The 20,419-nt window shown below is 39.7% G+C and overlaps 1 pseudogene; it reads left to right on the top strand.

Annotated features, from left to right (window-relative positions):
- The first annotated feature begins 1,446 nt into the window (after positions 1-1,446).
- On the top strand, positions 1,447-20,210 carry LOC102924144 (cofilin-1 pseudogene; annotated as a pseudogene).
- The last annotated feature ends 209 nt before the right edge of the window (positions 20,211-20,419 follow it).

Below are 20,419 nucleotides of genomic sequence, written 5' to 3'. Positions count from 1 at the left end.
AATGTTACCTTATTTGAAATAAAAGTCTTTTTGATGTAAGATAATTGTTTTTGAGATAAGAAGATGATCCCAGATTACCCAGGTAAGACTTTGTTTTACAGGAGTATCCTCTGAGCCAAACTGCCACCATTCTTCAGGTATTCTGCTGGGCCTGCTCTCAAAGGTCGTCATAGCTGAGTCTCTTGACTATTTTCTCCTTAGAAGGAGAGGGCAGGGAGGATCATGGGACCCTCACCTGAGTATTCAGCTAATCCTTCCAACTAGCCATAGGTCTTTCCCCCTAACTGCCTGTGGTCTTGGGGGAGGGGCTGGAGGATCTGTGTGGGGAAGGATGAAGAAGAGATTGTGAAGCGGTTGAGAAGTCATCATCCCTAAACTGGGTGGGCAAAACCCTTGCCGTGTGGCAACTTTAAAGTCACCCATGCTCCTGCCCATAACTCCTTGCTCATGCTCTGTAAATAAACTCCTTGTTTCCTCCTTTTATGCAGTCATATCTCAGTGTGCTGCGGGGAGCTAAGGTGGGAGAGTAGATGTTTTTTATATCTCTTTCTGGGCAAAAATTGTAACAACGGACATAAATACAAGCATAGGAGTGCTTTTGTGAGAGAGGCAAAGATGAATGAGGTAGCAAGGTGAAGATTGGACATGTAGAAATAGGAGAAATATGGCCATAAGCCGGGAAATACCATCCGCACTATGATTGAGCATGCTCAAAGGAGCATTATTAACAAATGATAAGTGGACAACTCATGGCTAGATATTTACCAAGAAGTTGAAGGAAAGTGTATTTTCATTTACATAATCATCCATGGGGTTGGAGGAGAAAAGTAATAGCTTTTCCCGTGGTGCCTCCTGGGACAGCATGACCATAAGACACCTTGACCTTGGTCCAGGCAGCTGATTTTGGACTTTTGGCCTCCAGAACAGTGACAGAATGTAAAGCTACCAAGTTAGTGTGGTAACCTGTTACGCAACCACCATAAGAAGCGTCTACTTCAGCCGGGCGGTGGTGGTGCACGCCTTTAATCCCAGCACTCGGGAGGCAGAGCCAGGCGGATCTCTGTGAGTTTGAGGCCAGCCTGGACTACCGAGTGAGTTCCAGGAAAGGCGCAAAGCTACACAGAGAAACCCTGTCTCAAAAAACCAAAAAAAAAAAAAAAAAAAAAAAAAAAAGAAGCGTCTACTTCTTCCATCAGTCTGTGCCTTTTAAAAGACATTTAAATGTTGAAGGAGATGAAAAGTAGAAGTCAGAAGGAAACAGAGTCACCCCTGAATTTCACAGCTTGATCACAGGCTGGCAATGGATGGGCCTTGGGAATGAACTTGTGATTGTTGTACATGGTTGTGGGAGTTCAATCCGTTCAGCCCATGATTTGGGGGGTGTTTAGCTGGATGGGCGAGGTTTTCTCTGGGTACATGACCCATTTAAAACTGTGGAGGGGACGCATGTTTACTCTCCTGGGTGGTGAGGACCCAGTCAGGCAGCGTGGAGCAGTTTGCAGTTGGTCGCCATCTCCCCTGGGCAGAATGGCAGATCTCGGCAACTTGATCAGCAGCTGCAGTGGTGGCGACAGTGGCATCTACCTTGTCCTGTATCCGTGAGTCTGTATCCCCATTGCATCACCTTAATAAATTAATAATAGACCTCTGCAGATTATCACTTAGTACATATCATACTGGATATATTTCCATAGACTCAACTTTACATGCTACACTGATCAATCTAAGTTAGAATTACTGGCAAACCAACCCCATGGACATGGAGAAATTGATGAGTTGCCATGGAAACATACTAGAACAGACAAACAATAGACTTACAGGGGCTGGAGAGATGGCTCATCAGTTAAGAACACTGGCTGCTGTTAAAAACAAACTGAAGAATGAAATAATGAAATTTGTAGACAAATGGATGGAACTAGAAAAAAATCATCCTGAATGAGGTATCCCAGACCCAAAAAGAGATACATTGTACTTATTCACTTATCTGTAGATATTAGCTATCAAGTCAATGATAACCAGGCTATAATCTATAGAATCACAGAGGTTAGGTATAAAATAAGGAACCTTGGGGAACAGATAAATCTCATTAGAAAGGGGAAATATAACACATAGGTATCCATAGGTGGGGGTAGCTGGAATGGGAGGATCAAGTGAGGAGGGGGGAAGGAAAAGTTGGATGAGAGGGAATATAGCTAAAATTAAGGATCATTCAAGGGGTAATATGGAAAGCTACTAAAGTAGAAGCTTCCTAAAATATATACATATATCAAGACAGTCTAACTGAAATCACCAAATAATGAGAGAGACAGAGCCCCAAATGACAATCTCCTCTCACCAAATGAAGTTTCCTGTACTAGGAATGGGTTACATCTAATTGAGTTGTTGGCCAAATGGGTCCCATGGGAACTCCCAAACAACCCCAGGCTGTTGCCAAGACTGTAGGTGGCTCTTCACAAAATGAAGGCAAGGCCCCATTACTGAAGACAGCACCCACACAACTCATTGAACATGGAGAAGTTGAGCTGGTGTCTGCATAGAGCCTTCATCCTTACATGCTAGATTCTTTGGCATAGAATGGTACTTTGTATGCTACCAACAAAGAAATGTAAACACCAACCCAGGTACAAACCTTTTGATCTACACTGGTGTCCTACCTGCAAGATATGCTAGTTCAATGGTGGCACAAAGCTTGTGAGAGCAACCAACAAATATCTGATTTGACTTCAGGCCCACTCCACAAGATGGAACCCATACCTGACTGCTTGGGTGACCAAGAATCTGAGACTAGGTAGCCCAGACATTTGATGTAAAACCAAATACTACTACTCTGAAAAGGGTAGGGGAAGTCATAGCAATAAAATAACTCCTCATGATATTCTGCTGTACTCATAGATCAATGCCTTGCTCAGCCATCATTAGAGAAGCTTCTTTCTTCGGGAGACAGGAACAAATACAGAGACACACAAGTGAGAGACCATGGAATACTCAGCCCTAAATGGGATGTCTCCATCAAATCCCTCCCTTCAGGGTTCAAGGAACCCCACAGAAGAGGAGGTAGAAAGATCATAACAGCCAGAGGAGATGGAGGACACCAAGAAAACAGTCTTGTAAATCAGCAAGATCAACACACATATGAACGCACAGAGACTCAGGTGACATACACAGTGTCTGCATGAGTCTGCATCAGGTCTTCTACATATATGTTATGGCTTCTGGTTTTTATGGGATTCCTGAGTGTGCAAATAAATGAATCTCCAGTTCCTCTGCCTTCTTTTGGGCTCCTTTCCTTCTGTTTGTTGTTTCCAATTCCATTATGATGGTTTTTGTTTTATCTTTTATATTATATTATCCCTTAGAAGCCTGTTTTGTTTTCTAATGAAAGACAGAAAGGCTGTGGATCCAGATGGGAGGGGAAATGGGGAAGAACTGGGAGGAGCAGAGGGAAGTGAAACCATAATCAGGATATATTTTCAATAAAAAGAAAGAAAAAAATGAACACAGCTGCTCTTCCAAAGGACATTGGCTTTGATTCTAAGCACCCATGTGGTAGCTCACAACCATTTGTAACTCCAGTTCCAGTGGACTGGATACTCTCTTCTGGCTTCACTGGGCACCAGGCACACACATGGTACACAGATCTACACACAGACAAAATCCTCAGACATATTTTTTTAGTAAAATCTTACATTATATTTCTTTGTGAGATCTATTTTTTATAACAATGGGGTGCATCTAGAACCTTCACACAGTTTTGTGAACACCACCTTTAGAAACAATTAACTCTTGGTTTCAAAGTCAAATGTGACCAAGTAATTCTTTCCTTAGGTATTCATTTACTCAAAAGAAATCAAACCATACATTCATGTAAATATACAAAACATACACAAATGTTCATGGAACCTTCATTTATAGTAGCTATAAACTATAAATAACCCAAATATTCATCAACAGTGCATTAGGAACATTAATACAGTAGAATACTACACAGTGATGCAAAAGAGAAAGGCACTTATAGAGGCCACAAAGCCTGGCTCTTGCTTTCTTTCCCAAAGGGGCTTCAAATTCTCCCATGGTTTCTGCTTTCAAAGAAAATGTTAGCTCAGGGCATACGTTTGGATGTTTATATTATGTTGAGTGAGAGAAGCCAGACATGAAAGCATGTGCCGTATAATTGCATTTGTGTGAATGTTTAAGACAGATGAAGTTAACCTATAGTGATGGAGATCAGATCTGTGGTTTCCTAGGACAGAGATGTGGGGGAGTGAAAAAGAAAGGCAGGAAACTTTCTAGACTGATAAAAATCTGAATTGGTGAGAATTAATACATATCACCTAACTCATCAAATTCTTCACCCAGTGTCTGATATTGTGTGCATGACATTTTAATAAGGGGATTTTTAAAATAAAGAGGATTCAGTAAAAGATAAATAACTAGATCAATAATAGTCCAGTGAATTTGCAAGCAGAGTTCAGAGTCTTTCAGCTGGATCTGATACAAGATCTTGTCCTTCATTCTAATAAAAGCCTCAATCTGCCTGGCAGGAAGGGAAGGAACAATTAAATACAATGGTGGAGACTCTTCCCCTGGGTAACTAAGATTCCTAACACCATGCATTAACTTTGCCTAGCTAAAGATGGTCCCTGTAAAGATATCTGGATGTGGAAGATGAGTGGTGACTAAGGGCAGAGAGCTTTGATACTCCAGCCCTGGACACCAGACAGCTTCAGCCAGGACTGCTCCCTGTGTCTCAGAAGACAGCAGAAGAGAATGAAATTCCTGACACCCTCAAACTCACACATCATGAAACCTTCCTTGCTGCACCTGTCCTGCAGTAGACGAGCTGCCGTAAAGCTACCTCGGTTGACATAGCAACGGGGCGATAGTTTCCTGTGAATTCTAGTCTCTTCTGTTGTAACCCAGAACTTTGTGTTGTCATAAATGAGACGCCAATAATTAAGGTAGTTAAGGATGCCCTGAGAGAAATCTCCAGAAAGAAACAGAAGGGAGAGAGGCCGACACTGTTGTGAAGTAACTGTGCCCCAAAACATGTAGGGGCAAAAGAAACAAACAAACAAAAAAAAATGCATGGAGGAAAAAAAAGACAGGAGCTTTATTTAGATAACCAAAAGCAAAAGCCAGTGGAGAAGGCCTTCAAGCCACAAGCCTATGATTACAGGCTTAATCATATATATATATATGGTGAAGGGAGAGATACTCAATATACTTCACACAGCAGCTCTTCTGCCTGCCTGCCTGCCTGGCTTGAGGAAGTTCCAACTGATAGTTTGTGTTTATTTTATGCCTGTCATCTTACTTGCAGTACAAATTACCACCACAGAAAAACCTGAAAGCACATGGCAAAGAAAAAAATAGCCACATAGTCAATGGTTTTAGTATTTAAGGCTGGTAAAAAGTGATATAAACTGGAGCCTGTTCTATAGCCCGTTTCATCCTTACCTGTAAGCCTTATTAAAACATAAATTACTGGGACCATTCCCACAAGAGATTTAAGTCTGAAAGAAGTTTGGTTTTTTTTTTTTTTTTAAATAACTCCGTGTGTGTATATATGTTCATGTGAGCATGGGTGGGTATACATGTGTATGTGTTCTATGCCTGTGAAGTGTACAGATGCGTGCACCATATGAGGCTACAAAGAGGCCAGAACAGGTTGCTGGTATCCTCTCTAGCTTTTAGTCTTATTGAGAACAATCTCATTAAGACAGAAGCTCACTGTTTCACCTTGGCTTGCTGACCAGCATACCCTTGGGATCTGCTTTTCTCTTTCCCCAGTTGCTGGGGTTACAAGCACATGCAACCATTTCCTGCTTTGTATGTGGTTACTGGAGATTCAAACTAAAGCCCTAATGTTTGCAATGTAAATGCCCTTACCCACTTAGCCATCTGTCCATCCCCTGAGAGAAGGTCTTAACCATGCTGATGTTGCTTCTCTTGGACTACACTTTGCAAACCACTGAAAAATAGGTAAATTCTGTGTGTTTCCTTAACACTAATTCTTTCATCCTTTATCAGAGATGATGAGGAGCCCTTCTTTGCAATAATGATCAGGCTAGAAGAGCCTAAAGTTTGAGGCAGAGAATGAATTGCAATCTCCAATACACCATGGTGTATTCAACTTGCATGATAATAGGAAAGTATGCCTTTTCTGTATTTGTACTCTCAGCTCAGTATTCACCAAATACTTGCATGACCTATTCAGCACTATATCCTATAATAAACTTTTATTAGATATGATACAGCTATAGGCTAATGTAACTGCTGTAGTGTCTTCAAGTTAGCTAGCTGTTTGGGGGTGTTAGGTAATTATACACACTTATGAAATAATATTTGAAATTTATGATGGGCTTATCTCTTAACTGTAGCCTCATCATATATTCAGAAGATCTATTCTCAATATAGGGGTGGAGTATTATATCACTGGAGCCTCTAGTTCTATAGGAAACAACTGTGACCTCTGGAGACAGCTCTGTATGAAGAACTATACACACATACACACATACACACACACACACACACACACACACACACACACACATCCAATATACCAACCTCTATACTAAATGATACCAAGAAAGAGGAAAGAAATGCCCCACTTTAATATTCTGAATACCACTTAAAAAACTGTTAATGTGGTTGAAGATTATCTGGAAAACATACACAGATGAAATTCTAGATGGCTTTATGCCAGGAAAAATAACCAATTACAATTAAAAACAAGTTAAATCAAACTGTCTGGGCTTAATTGAGTCCATTTCGAAAGTTTCTCTACAACAAACATGGTGCTTTCAGTAGGTGAGAATGAAATGGTCCAGACCCTTGCCACTGGTTTATGCTCCCGTCTTCTCTTTCCTGTGAGCATATCATGCAATCTGAAGGATGTTTCAAAGGGAAAAGCAAATTCCGGGAACTTAAAATGTCATGCAGTGCACATGGAGGAAATACCTACTTACAGCTGAAATTATCAGATACAGTCTTTGCAGCGTGAAGGGTCTATTTCCACAGCAATGCAATGAAACCAACAGCTGGTAAATGAGTGGTGTTGACAATGGACTACCTACATACATGTTTGTGATTCTCAAGAACTGTCTTAAAGGGTGGCTTGGGGTTCCTGGAGAGTCATTTCCAGAAAAGGCTAAGGCAAAAAGAAGCACTTATTCAGGTATCAGCATCTACCAACTGAAGACTCATAGTGTCCCTCCTTATATCTCAGTTCTCTTGAATGCTACCAAGTTCTCTGTTATTTCAATCCAGTAACATCTGTAGAGAAGTGGGAGGAGTCAGGCCGTAGTGAAAGATGGGAAGAAGGTCATGCTGTAAGACTGCTGGGATTAGTGTGATGCTCACCATTTTCTTGAGGTTTAGTTTATTCTCACAGTACCTGGATTCTGAGCACACTCCAAAACAGGCGGACAAACACTAAAGGCCATAAATAAACTGATAAGCTTTTGTAGAGGAAATAGAGATGGAGGGAGAGAAAAAAAATACGGCATGTCTCCCAAATCAGCAAATCAAATAAACACAACTGTTCTGCCAATGCTTGCTTTCACTTCCAGCTCAGAGGTGCAGCTCAGGCCTAAACTTGCCTAGATGAGATGGCTCTTGGTGCTTCATCATGTGTCCAAAGGATTTGTCGATTAGTCACAAACTTGGTCTTCCTGTGTGTCTGAAAAAGAGTCATGATTCATCTTGACAACTGTCAGGTTATTACCTCAAATGGGCACAGGGACAGATGAGCAACCTGGGCTGGAAAAGAACACAAAAGGAGCTGAGGCCACTTCCCATAACACTCTCAAGGTTTAGACTAGAAAAGTTTATGTGGCAAGAACTCTGGGCTGAGAGCAGCTTGGTAGAACATGACCCAGTCAGCACACTTTCAACATCCTGTCCTTCAGACACAGGAACTGGCAATGTGAGCTCTCAGGACCTAGGATGTATTCCCATGACAATATTCACTTTCCCCCAATATCATTCAGGTGTCCAAAGGTAATCTGATTTTATAGCTCAGTCCATCCTGTCCTTTGACTCTAATACTATCCATTTTAAAAACGGATACCCATGACTTGGCAATTCCACACATAGGCATATCCCCAAGGGAAATATATGTGTTCACTCACAGGCATGTGTTAGAATGTTCCCAGTCATATTATTCATGATAGTCCAAAGCAGAAGTTTCCCCAGCATACTTCAAGAGGGGAATGAACAAATGAATGCAAATGTATAATACAGACTACTCCACAGCACTGAGGAGGATAAAACCATCAATTCTGATGATACTGATTAACTCCACAGCATGAGCAAAGGAAGCCAGACACAGAGAACAATACTATGGGACCAAAAAATAAAACTGAGGCATGATGTCAGAAGTCTAGAGACAGGTTAATTTCTCTTAGAAAGGGTACATGGAAGTTTCAAGGGTTGAGAAAGAGGGGCCCTAAGATCTAGGTGCTGGTCATGACACTATGCAGCTGTTTTTCTACATGTACATCATAGATCAAATATAAGGTCAGAACAAGTAGAGAATGCCATTTAGGTTGTCTTTGTCAAGACTTGTGAATGTTAGAATATGAATGCCATAAACCATGCAAATTAATGCATATATTATTAGCATATAAACATTATATCAGCATAACAGAGGTAAATACCACATAGCATGAGTTAGTTTCCTGCATGTAACTGTTAGTTACTGTCATTGTAAGTATCTCAGACCAGAAAATGTATCTCTGATCATGTGCACTTCAGGAGGTCATTCACCCTGTGTGAAATAGAAAGACAGAAGGACCATGTGGCACAAAAAGGCCCATTCTCAAGCCTTCCCAGGGGAAAAGAATAGATACATTTCTCATCACTTCTCTTTTCCCATCCGTACATTCCACTCCAAAGATTAATTCAATCAGGGGAAACATTCAATCAATAGAAAACTCATTTTGTCTAAACAAATAACCAATGGCCCAATAGAAACCCATAAATCATTGATGAAGCTTTTCCAAAATTGAACAGAAATTTTTCCCAAGCAGGAAAGCCTTCTTTTCCTAAAAGGACCTTGTGCTCTGAATAATCATTTAATTCTTTCATTGAATCTGTAGCAATAGTTTCATGGTGTTGATAAAATGTTAAGTCCATATGAGTAATTCCCTTCCCCAAATCAAAGCCTAAAGATTGTTTTTCACATGCGAAATGGAAGTACCTCTAAATTATTTCACAACTGACATAAAATTGAAATACTATCTCATTGTAATCTGTTATGTTAAAGACTTTTTGAGTTCAAAGTGTAATGATCACTGTCAAAGCCAAGGGCAGAGACATAGAAGGGGAGAAAAGACAACACCAATGTTCCTTTTTTCTGATATTTTAGTTTTGGAAATAAAATAGTAAACCAAGTGGCAATGTCTCCCATCATTGCCTAGTTACTGCTCTGAAAAAATAGCTGTAGAGTAGCATGGAGCATTAAAGACTGTCACCTCAACATTTCTTGTCCTCCACACAAAACAGGTTTTAATTGAGTTGCTTAAGATCACTCAGTGAAAAGTGAAAAGACAATGAACGTCAGTTCTCCCAACACTGATTGAGCCTCAGTTCTACCGTAGATCATTAGCTCTTTTGTGGGCTTGAGAACTATTCCCACGGACTAGTTTATGGTCCACAGTCAGTGGCCTCCACAGTATCTTCTACAGGGAGTAAAAAGTATAAAGCTGGCAGAGTGGACAGAGAGATAACCATATACATTCCAGTCAGCAAAACAATGTAATTCTCAGCAAAGACCTCTTTATTTACAGAAACTGCATGTTTTAGGAACCTAACAAAGGACCGGTTTTTAAAAAATCAAAGAAATGTTAAGTTTTTATTTGTTTTCTAAAATTTCTATTTCACAACCTTGAGATTTTGGTGCTGTGTAAGTACCACATGCTAACCTGAGGACGCCACTGCAGCTTCTGGTATGAGTGCAAACATCTTTGAAGAGGGCTGTGTATTCAATTTAGTTACTATACAATTCACCTCTGTCCCCATCAGCTGACTACAGCTGTGAGAACATGTACCATGCTTCTCAGGTACTCCTGACGCATGCACAACAGGTTGCTTGGCTTCCTTACTCAGAGGGAAAGACTCATGAGCAAGAAATACTGCAACGTAGGGCCCTGGGAGAAAACCACACACTAGAAGATGTGTTAGAGACAATTTATGAAAAGGTCAAGTGGTTCACCCATGCTTCTCTTCTCTAGAGCTTAGAAAACATGGTAGTAAATAAAATGCATGTATATTCACAAACACACATGTACAGGCATGTATGCATACATAAACATGTGAGATGAAGGAACAGGGTAAGAATTTGTTCATCTGCCCTGTCTAATAAACCTTAATTAAATTACCCATGGCCTTGGATTAGGAAAGGATGATTCTATGAGTATGTTTTAAAAGAACAAAAACATATATTGGAGCCTTTTACTGAAAATAATGCTTCCTCTAATTACAAAAAAAAAAAAAAAAAAAAAAAAAAAGGAAAACTTTATTTTTTTTAATGTTCTCATCTCTACCAATGTAGACAGCTTTCAATAACCAGAAGCCTCTCTGTCTTGGGTTTGAACTAAGGAAATTTAGTAATTATAGTTATAATACAGGAAAAGGTGAGGGGCTAACAGCTACAACAGAAAAAGTATAAGTTAATTTTTAGTGAGCGTTATTCTCACAGGTCTTGGTATTCAGAAGGAGTCTCATGACTCACAAAATGTATTATGTGAAATAATTTCAAAGTTTCCTAAATCTCATTATACCAGTTAGCTATTGCCGGCTAACAAAGCACCCCAAAAACCAGTGGTTTAATGATTGCTCGGGCTGCTACAGGTGAGCAATTTGAGTAGTGTTTCTTCTGACATGGGCTGAGCTCTATCACATGTCTACAGTTCCTCCTGTCACCTGGGTAACCGAGGCTAGACCTTGGCTGGCAGAGGGCTGAAGCAATAGGAGAAATTGGGCTCTAGATGCCTCTCATCTTCCATTGGGCTAGCTAAGCAAGAAGGCACATGAGTCATACAAGGATTTGTGGAATCCAGATAGTACCAGCCTCCCATGGAGGTCTCAGCATTCTATGTTAAGAGACAATTCCAAAGCCAGGTCAAAGTTAAGAAAATTAGATTATTCCCTTTCCTGCTAGCAACTGAGATTCTTATTATGGAAAATGTGGACACAAGGAAGACTGTAAATAAGAACCCCAAATGCAATCCATCCTTTACCTTTTTAGTCTCGGACTTTATTCTTTCTTCAACTAATTATGTCCAGTACTTCAATTGCTGTGAAAATAAGACATCAAGTAGAATCAGTTCAGTTTTCAGTATATTTCGCAACTATTTTTGGCTTTCCACTTAGGTTGCTACATGACCATAACTACATAATATTACAACTCATACTAAAATCAAAACTATTTTTCTAAAAGCATTATTTCTGCAAACTCTAGGACTACTGTGTGAGAAAGGAAACACTATGAAATTTAGCCTGATCCTGAGAGCACTAGATAAAGAGCACTTTGTAGTCAATCTATAAATGTATGTTGGTATTTTTGTGTGAGATGCCAGACTCCTTACAGTCTATATTCTGAGCACATATGAGAAGCTAGTCTACTGGGGTTGGAGTGCAGTAGTAGTAACATGCTTGAGTTGCATATGTGTAGAATAAGGTTCAGTTCCAAGGAATGGAAGAAGAAATAGCAAGAAACTAGCCTGTTTGATCTATGACTGTAGCTGATCCACTGTATTAAGTGAGTGTATAATGCATGGAAAAATATACTTTCATGCTCTTATCCTGTTCTAAAGCCTTTATGTCTGACACTAACTCTGTGCTCTGTAGTTGACATTTTCTTTGGGCCATCAACCAACTTCCAAATAAAGACAAGGAGGAGACTAATTATTAATTATGAATGTTGGGTCTTAGCTTAGGCTTGTCCCACTAGTTCTTTTAACTTAATTTACCTTTTTTCTATTAATCTATGTTTTGCATTGCAGCTTTTAACCTTTCATTCTGTATGTCCTACTTTCCTGCTTCCTCTGTGTCTAGCTGACTAGCCCCTGGCAACTCCCTGTTGTCTCCATTTCTTTCTTCTTTCTGAGCTTAAATTTCTCTTCTTACTTACTCTCCCTGCCTGGAAGTTCTGCCTATACCTCCTCCCTTGCTATTGACTGTTCAGATTTTTATTAGACCAATCATGTGCCTTAGGCAGGCAAGGTAAAACAGCAACATATCTTTACATAATTAAACAAATGCAATACATCTTTACATAGTTAAACAAATATTCTGCAATGGTGCTCCCCATCCTTCCATCTTGTCTAAGTAGTTCCTATTCAGCCTTCAACTCTATAACTTTCAGACTGGAGAATGACTTGGGAGCTTAGAGAGAAAGTGAGGGAGGCTAAATGAGGGAGAGAGAGATGCTGATGGCTCAGATCCACTCCTGACTCTTTGACTTCATTTGTCTCAGATATGGCATAAAGTTGAGCATTTTTGAGGCCTCTGAAGTACAGTGTGCAAAGTTGAGAACCATTAGCTTTGCCCATTGCTTAATCATCACCAAAGCTCCTCTTCTCACACTTATTCCTTCTTGTATACTCTATCAAACTTCTCTCCTTGCTGTAAATAACCAGAGCTTACAGATAGACTCTTGCATGTATTTGTATCTTATTTAATAGTTTCCCAGAAAATGTTGCCATTTTTTTCTTCTTTATAGCAACACTTGCACAAACTTAGCACATGGTATATATTCAAAAATCACTTTTTATCCCTGTGACCCAGAACTGCAGAGCCACTCTGTCTACCCACCTGCCTGTCAATCAGCCACCCAAACATACTGCCCAGGGACAGTGTGGTGTCCTATGACTACCACAACACCAGATGACCATGGAGACAGTCAGCCTGTGCATTTATCAGTCATTTTTTCTACCAGCCTGTCCAAGAACTGTATAATATCCTAGGACTCTGAATAGCAGTAGGGACCCCGAGCAACCCCATACACACACCAGGATACCAGGGGATCATGCAATGAGCTACACCCTTCACCCCAGAAAAGGGCCCCTAGCCTGGCCTTCATCCAACCCCCCTGAGGACTATGTAGCACCCTGCACTCAGTCCCCCAAAACACTGCTTATTCCCACTGTGACCCCAGTATATGCTACCAAAAGACCACTCATCCTCCACAGACTTCTAACCCTACAGAAGGTTTGCTCTCCTGGGCTTAGAAATTGCACTTATCCATAGCTTAGCTGGAACCATTTCTGACATCCTATTGGTACAGCAACACAGGATTTTCCCAGGACTGAACCTTAAGCAGCATTCAGCTGGGCCACAACCTGACAAATTGAAGTAACATCAAACAAACATCAAAACACCCACTCAAACAATGGTGAGAGCAGATATTCATACCAAGAAATACCAACCTGACTTCATCTATCTGCATTCCATCACAAAAACACAAACAACATGAATAACCAAGACAATACGCCTCCTCTAGAAATTAATATTCCATTGTAATGCACCCCGAGAAAAGCAACCTCACTGGTACAGAAGATAATTACTTCAAAATAACAATTAAATATAAATATAATCAATGAATTCAAAGGTGTAAGAATATGAATTAATGCTGTGGTACTACCTTCTCAGCAGCCCATTAAACTTTCTCTAAAATGGAGCAAATATTTGGACATAAAGAAAATCTCAACAAACAATAGGAAAACTGAAGTAATGTTCCTTTGTTTTTTCTGGCCACAAATGCGTAAAGCTGGGTATTAAAAACAGGAATGGCAAAAAGTATATTAAGCTCACGGAAGTTAAACAAAACACTGCTGAATGAAAATTGTATCATGAGGGAAGTCAAGAAGGAAATTTTAAAATTACAATTGAATGAAAATGAAAACCTAACATATCAAAATCTGTGAGGCAAATAGCACTAAGTATCTACTTCAAAAATTGTGGAAACCTCACATTAATAACTTAACAATGAACCTGAAAACCTTTGAGGGGGGATCCAAAAACAGTAAATGAGTAAAGAGACTCAAAGCCAGGGCTGAAATTAATGAGAAAATAACACAAAGAATCAAAGAAATGAAGAGTTGATTCTTTGAAAAGTTTGACAAACCAACAAACTCACCAATAGAAAGAGAGAAATGACTGATGTTATTAAATTCAGAGATAAAAGAGTAAGATTACAACAAATACTGAGGAAATTCAGAGAACCACGAAGCAATACCTTAAAAATATATGTTCTACTAAACTAGAAATTCAAACAAAATTGATATATATGACATATAAAAACTCTAGGTACATATGAGATATCAAATTTTAAAAAGGTGAAGTAAATAATTTAAATAGACTTATAGTAACCAATAAATAGAAGCAATAAATAAAAATCTCCCAACTAGCTGGGCGGTGGTGGCGCACACATTTAATCCCAGCACTTGGGAGGCAGAGCCAGGTGGATCTCTGTGAGTTCAAGGCCAGCCTGGTCTGCAGAGTAAGATCCAGGACAGGCACCAAAACTACACAGAGAAACCCTGTCTCAAAACAAAACAAAACAAAACAAATCTCCCAACTAAAACAAAGCCAATGAACATTTGGATACAGCAGAGATTTCTACCAGAACTTTGAAAAAATTAACACTAATACTTCATTTCAATTCTTTCTATTAAGTCAGTATTATCCTGATACCAATATCAGCATAATAGACAAAGATGCAAGAAATAAGAAAATTATTAGCCAATCTAAGGAACATATGCAAAAATTCTGAAAAAAGTGCTTATAGACTGGATCCAAGATTATCCAACTGAAATCAAGTTGGCTTCATCCCAGAGGTGCAGAGATGGTTCAATATACATAAGTCAATAAGTGTAATCAATCACACAGACTCAAGAACAGAAGTCACATAATCATCTCCCCAGATGCAGAAAAGTTTTTGACAAAACCCAACTTCCCTTCATGGCAACAGTACAAGAGAATCTAGAGATTCAGGGAACATATGTCAACATAATAAAGGCAAGCCCAGAAGCAGTATCATACAAAATGGAGAAAAAACTCAAAACAGTTCCACCAAAATTAGGAACAAGACAAGGATGTCCACTCTCCTTGCTTCTATTCAATGTAGTACTTGAAGTCTTGACTAGAGCAACAAGACAAGTGAAGGAGATAAAGTGGACACAACTGGGAAAGGAAGAAGTGAAAGTATATTTATTTGCAAAAGATATGGTTTTATACATAAAATAAGACACCACCAGAAAACTCCACAGCTAATAAACACATTCTGCAAATTAATACATAAAAGTCTTTAGCTTTCTAATATACAAATAACAAACACACAGAAGGAAGTCAGAGAAATGATGCCATACCTTCAAAAATATCTAGAAATAAATCTAGCTAAGGACTTGAACAACTTATATAGCAAAAAATCTAAGGCATTGAAGAAAGAAACTGAACTAAATTCAAGAAAATGGAAATGTGTCCAATATACATAGATTGATAGGATTAATCTTTTGATGGCAATCCCCCAAAATTTCCCATACAATTATTCACAGAAATTGAAAACATAATCTAAAACTTCATATGGAAACAAATATTTTCTTAAAAGGGAAAAGCTTTCTAGATATAAGAAATAAACAAGAGAGCTAGATTCTGAATAATTTAGGGCTCCTTTAGTTAGTTATAAGTAACAGTAAACTCAAATTGGTTTAAGAGAGAATTATTAGCCCATGTGTCTAAAAATTCCAGGATATTCTGTTTCAAACACAGCTGGATCCAGGAGCTCAAATATACATTCTCTGCCTTCATTCTCTCATAACATCTCTGTTTTTTATCCATTCTCATTCTTCTCTCACCCCTTATACTAGACTCCTTTTCAATTAAGCCTGTCCTCTGCCTGAGGACTCCCAGAGGATCAAAGCTAATATCCTCATTATGATTAACAGTTCCACAGAAACTTCTTCAGAATTCCAGTTATATTGCATTTCACTGAGACAAACTGACATTCACCTCTGTCACTCACCAAACAGTATAGACAGGTAGAATATTCTGATTCATCTCTCCAGTAGCACATGCCCACGCTTAAGGGTAGTGAATTATCCTTTCCCTGCTGGACCAGAAGGACTGACAGTTGAACAAGTGTGACACCCTGAAGGAACACCAAGAACTGTCAGCAGAAGGGAACTAGATGCCATTTTCTGAGTCAATTATTCCTTACCAAGTCTACTGTGATCTTGGAAGGCCACAGAACTGGAAACCAGACAATCTGGGTCTATTTTCCTCTGTATTGCCAAGTTATGTTGACTTTGTCAAGCCTATCATTTTCTCTTGGCTTTATTTCCTTCATCTATTAAATGAAGAAGTTGGCTGGAGATTCTAGGCTTTGTCTTATCAGCAAAGTTCAGCAATCTCTATGTGTACATGCTTCGTCAACCCAATCTGAACATGACTACCCAAATGTGATGCTTTTTAAAACAAAATAATTTTGCGTGGGTGGGGGGAAAGAGCCTATAATGATTCCAGGAATCACACGCCTACTAAACTAGAAAGAAGTTGAAATGAATCAGAATAATGGCAGTTGTCACCGTGGTAAATGCTAGGGGAAAAGTCAAGATGTCCAGCTAGCAGGCTGGTAGATGAAGGCTGCTGGAGATTGGGGAAGAGATGCACACACTGAGTCAAAAGTTAAAGGAAAGTCATGATTTGGTTGTGCCTCAACGCCATAGTGGGAGATTGTCAGGTGACTGGAGACAGAGAGTCACTTCTGGTGAAGGGAACAGTGGGTGCCATGAAGCCTGCCAGTGAGCACCCCGAAGCATGTCAATGAGTAGCATGGCTAGAAACTAAGCACTGGGTTTCTGTGTGGGTGGAGAGGCTGCAGACAGACTCAGCTGAAAATCTGAGCTACAACAGAATGGAAAAAGCACGGCAGTAGCATACTGTGTTCAAGAGTTTTTGTGATGTATTCTATAGTAGATGGTGAGAGTCATGATGAGGGAGGAAAGCAAACAGGTCATGCCAAGCACTAGGAATTGATTGTCCAAACCAGTCTTTAGAACAATCCATGAATAAAATAAGCACTCATTCTCTCCTCTTATAGATGACAAACAGAAGTCATGTCACAGCTGAGTGACATGCCCAGCCCCTAGCACACTGGACAAGTATAGATGACATTGGAGATGATCTGGTAAGTTCTACCCTGTACTTCTTCTACTGTGCCATTGACTTCTCACCTAATGGATCTTTCACCTCAGAGGAGTCTTGTAGGCATTAAATTTAGTTCTCAACAACTAGGAAATTCTGTGGTGACTGACAACTTCAGCTCTCTTCCATGATCACTCATAATGTTCCCAATGTGTTGAGCAGTTAACTGTCACTTTTTCCCAATCACCAGGAGAATATTTTAGGATACTATGGTGGTATGAGACTTAGTTAGTAACAGAGGAAAAAACATTGGTAATGTCACCAACTGTAACTCCAATAAGTCACCAAGCAAGATTTCTGAAGAACAAGTTATCTTAGAAAACAGACATAATTCCAACTGTAGACATAGAGTATTTAATCTAAATATAGGTCAAATTGCTTTAGAACTGAACCAATGGGTAGAGACCACCATGAAATCTGCCACAAAGTATTATTAGGACAAATTTTTCCAACTCTTCATCAAGCTCACAATTGCTTGGATTGTTTAAGATTTAGGAGACAAATCCAAATTTAGAAGTTAAGAATGAAAATTCTGGCCGGGCGGTGGTGGCGCACGCCTTTAATCCCAGCACTCGGGAGGCAGAGCCAGGTGGATCTCTGTGAGTTCGAGGCCAGCCTGGGCTACCAAGTGAGCTCCAGGAAAGGCGCAAAGCTACACAGAGAAACCCTGTCTCGAAAAACCAAAAAAAAAAAAAAAAAAAAAAAAAAAAAAAGAATGAAAATTCTGTCATTGCTAAAGGCATGACACCAACAGGTTTGAAAAGCATAGCAGATTCATTTCTTGTTTTTCTTCAAGAAAAAAACTTAAGGGGAAAAAATAGTTCAATTTCTCTTACATAATGACACCTGACATCTGCATTGTCAGCCTGAGAAAATACAGAAGAAATACACTCAATAGACAACAAATAAGTGTCTGTCTAAATCCATACTTTAGAAAGAAAAATTCACTTGAGATGTTGATTGTACATTTCTCAAAAGAATTAAAATGATCATGACAGTAAAACTTGACACTCTACCTACAACTATGCCATTTAGTAACTGTTCTCTAATTTGAGGCTTTTTACAACACCATGGCAGTATGCAACACAGTGAAAGTATCAGGATCTATGGAAGATTATGTAATCATTGTGTCTTGTGTAAGTGCTGGTTTGGGATTGTTAACAAATGTTGAAACTCCCTCAGGAAAAAAAAAGAAATAAAGAAAAAGAAAAACAACAAATTGTAAGGCCAAAAATGATGGTTGGCTCGAGTGTCAGCATTTATGTTTGAGCAGCATGGATTGGCTCCAGCCTGAGGTTAACTTAGAATTAAAATGGGACTAGTGGTCTTGCCCTGGCAGACAAGAGGTTTTAACAAATCTATGACCACATACATACAGACACCACGGTCGCCAGCTAAACCACACACATGTGGCATACTCAGAGAGCTTCAGTGAAGCAGTTATCAACACAACTCAGATCTGTTTTCTCCCCTTTCTAGGAGGCAGAACTGATTTTATCCCTTCATGCTGTAGTTAAAGGAATCCACACCATAGTTATCAGATTAGCTTGCTTTCTGCCAGAATTTAAGTTAGTGTTATTAATGGCTGAAGAAAGTTCATCATCAGTAGTAAGCAACCTATCTGTCATCCCCCAATCATTTATCTGCTTACTAAAGTGAGAATGAGCTTCAAAAAGATGTGCTATCTTCTTGGATGTTTACATAAAGGCCTCTTTGAGTTCCTTGAATTTAATGAGTGAGCATCTTTCACACCCACTGGGTATATTTTTTGGAAAGTCAAACTCATTGGCTACTCCTGAAGTACTCAAGATTCAAGACGCTACTAATTAAGGCTTCAAAGAGGCAAACCACAAGTAGACATTGGTGATTACCAAATATTCTTGAGTAGACAGACAGAGAGGGAGAAAGCTCCAGTGTGAATGGAAAGCCAGGAGAAGTAGAGACAAGATCCATAACCACAGGCTGCTCATATGTTCACATAGTGGTTCACAGGGAAAGCATGTATTTACAAAACCTCTACAATAGGTTCACAAAGCTAAGCAGGACACCAGGGTGATGATAGTGGACTTGTGAGATGTTTATAGGATAGTTTCACCTGAGCTGTTCTGTCAGAATGCTGAAAAGTTTAACTAGGTTTCCTGGGATCATTTAATGTATCAGTTACTTATTGCTACTTAAGAAACTGCCTGGTTCAGTCAAGTCCTAGTAACTATGGCAGCTCAATTCTTCTGGGCTCTCCTTGTCTCCCTTTCACTTCCACAAACCTGGCCTCTGATGTGCCCTCCTCTGATGGTGTCATCAAGGTGTTCAATGACATGAATGTTCAAAAGTCATCAATAGTAGAGGAATTGAAGATATGTAAGAAGGCAGTGTTCGTCTGTCTGAATGAGAGGAAGAATACCACAGCATAGGGGGCTGTTGAGATCCTAAGAGATGACATAGGGCAAACTGTAGATGATGCCTATACTATCTTTATCAAGATGCTGCCAGATAGGGCTGGAGAGATGGCTCAGCAGTTAACAGTACTGGTTGTTCTTTCAAAGGACTTGTGTTATATTCTTAGCACCCACAAAGTGGCCCAAAACCATTTGTACTAGTTGCAGGATATTTAGCATCCTCTTCTGGCCTCTTCAGACACCAGGCATGCAAGCAGTATATAGACATTAATGCAAGCAAAATGCCCATACACATTCAATGAAATCATTTTAATTAGAAAAAAAAAAAGATGCTGTGTACCAGGACTGTTGCTATGCTCTCTATGATGCAAGCTAGTAGACTAAAGACAGCAAGTACGAAGAGCTGGTGCTCATCATTTTGGTACCTGAAGAATGCAACCCTTAAGAATGAAATGATCTATGCCAGCACCAAGAGTACCATCAAGAAGAAGCCAACAGACATCAAACATGAATTATAAGAAACTGCTATGAGTAGATCAAGAACTGCTGCATCCTGACAGAAAACAAAATGGTCACACTGTCATCTCCCTGGAGAGTAAGCCTTAGTGAGCAGCCTCCAGCCCCTGCCTGGAGCATTTGGCTGTACCAGACCTGCTCTTCAGTGTTACAGGCTGCCAACTTCCTCTAGACCACATGGGCCGGGGGGATCCCAACAAGGAGAGAGCAATCCCTTCACCCAGCTGCCAAGCTCTCAACCCACCCTCCTGGATGGCCTTCCTCCCTCTGTCCTTGATGATGTTGACTTTCCCAAACTA

The sequence above is a fragment of the Peromyscus maniculatus genome, chromosome 4 (genome assembly GCF_049852395.1).
Source record: "Peromyscus maniculatus bairdii isolate BWxNUB_F1_BW_parent chromosome 4, HU_Pman_BW_mat_3.1, whole genome shotgun sequence".
Classification (NCBI taxonomy): Eukaryota; Metazoa; Chordata; class Mammalia; order Rodentia; family Cricetidae; genus Peromyscus; species Peromyscus maniculatus.
The sequence above is the reverse complement of the archived record's forward strand: the minus strand, read 5'-3'. Positions and strand labels throughout refer to the sequence as shown.